Genomic DNA, 1,842 nt, shown 5'->3' on the forward strand with positions numbered 1-1,842 from the left:
AGCTCATGAATTCAAACACAGCCTTTAAGTGTGAGGCATGCTGAGAGAGCGGCCATCTTAGGTCAGACCAAGCTGCTGTCGGAGACAATACGCTTCAATTAAGGCTCTGGGTAAGGTTAGATTCTCTGAACTGATTTCCAGATAAACTGGCCGACTGGAAACGAGGAAGTTTAACGGGTTACATGGTTCCAACTGATTTTCTGATCTGATTCAGATCTGATTTTATTACATAACTTTAATTTTGTAGTTTTTGTAATTTTCTACAGTTAGCAAACTTCTCAGGAGAAGCCCACAGATGACAGCTCCAGTTTATTAAACACCACATGGTGGCGCCCTTTTTCCTTTAAAATCTCTGCCTTAGGCAGGAAACTCCTACATTTACCTTAAAGGCTGTCCTTTAATAACACTAACATTAAAGCATGACTTATGAGATATACAACACAGAGAACTGTATTGATAAATATTATATTAATACATTATTATATATATATCTTCTTGATATATATATATATATATATATATATATATATATATATATATATATATATATATATATATATATATATATATATATCCTCATATCTCAGTCATATGTTTACTTCTGATCACCATTTTTATATTTTATCACTGCTTAACTTTTTTTACACACCCTTTTTGAAAAAAAAAATGACAAAGTTAGTCTAAGACTAAGTTTAGTCTAAGTAGAAAGTTTTGTTGTTCTTTTTTAGGACTGCTCCTCCTTTTCCTTGCAGGTAATGGCTGCTTTATACACAGCATTCCATTCGTTCACGTTGCAACAAATGTCTTCTGACGTTTCCTGAAAGCAGCTTCTTAGGAACCCTTCAGATAAAAGGCATGTCAGGACAGGTGGTGTGAAGGGAGGCGCTCATCAGCCCACGCCCGTCCTGCATGGAAGTAAATTACCTTCCCTCTGGCAACTAATTTCTACCTGTTTTTAAGGTAGATAACAGATTGTTGTTGGTTTTTTTAAAGTGGACTTTTTTGTCCCATTTATTTGTCTTCTGAAATCTCTAGAATTTTCCTAATAATGGGGGAGTGATGGTGTAGTGGTTAGAGCCGTGCGCTGTGCTCTGAGAAGGCTGCAAACACCCGGTTTGACTCCCACTGCCTCCCCTTCTGGTCCCTGAGCAAGACCCTTAACCTGTGATTGCTCCCTGGGTGCCGCACAATGGCAGCCCACTGCTTCTCAAGGGTTAAATGTAGAGAGATCAATACGGTTCAAATATTATTTTTAATTATCAAAGAAACCTTCAGATGTGTTCAAGCCGCTGGTGAACAGAGAGACTGAAACAGACAAGTCAGTTTGGACAAGCTCAGAAAAAATTAAAATATTTTCTGCACCTTTGCACGATCAGTTTGTTTTATATTCTTTGTAACTTGAACTAGAGAAGTCTATGATGCACTATGATAGCCTGGTTAATAAAAAATATACAAAAAACATACAAATAGGAAGAGGGAAAGATCCTCCACTCTTAATAACTTTTGTATTACAGCAGAGCCACTAAAAAGTAAAGGTTGCACCGCTCTTCCCAATTATTTAACTCATTATTGAAACCAGGTAAAATCATCAAATAATTTTTCTCTTCCAAATTCTGAAGAATATGATCAGTGAATAAAAAGGCCCAGTGCCAGATTTGGTGCGACAGTCGGTTTTGTGCCTTGCAAACAGTTTCGTTGTTGGTTTGGCCTTTCGGATAATTAACATATGAAAAAACCTGTAGTGAAGAGGTGCTCATAACTTTAAAAATGTAAATGTGAAAACCCTTTGGAAAGCTGTTTGTGAGCACTTTTGCTCTTTAGTTAAAGTCCATTATCTGGGGC

This window comes from Cyprinodon variegatus, unplaced genomic scaffold, assembly GCF_000732505.1.
Source record: "Cyprinodon variegatus isolate N-32 unplaced genomic scaffold, C_variegatus-1.0 Scaffold1191, whole genome shotgun sequence".
Lineage (NCBI taxonomy): Eukaryota > Metazoa > Chordata > Actinopteri > Cyprinodontiformes > Cyprinodontidae > Cyprinodon > Cyprinodon variegatus.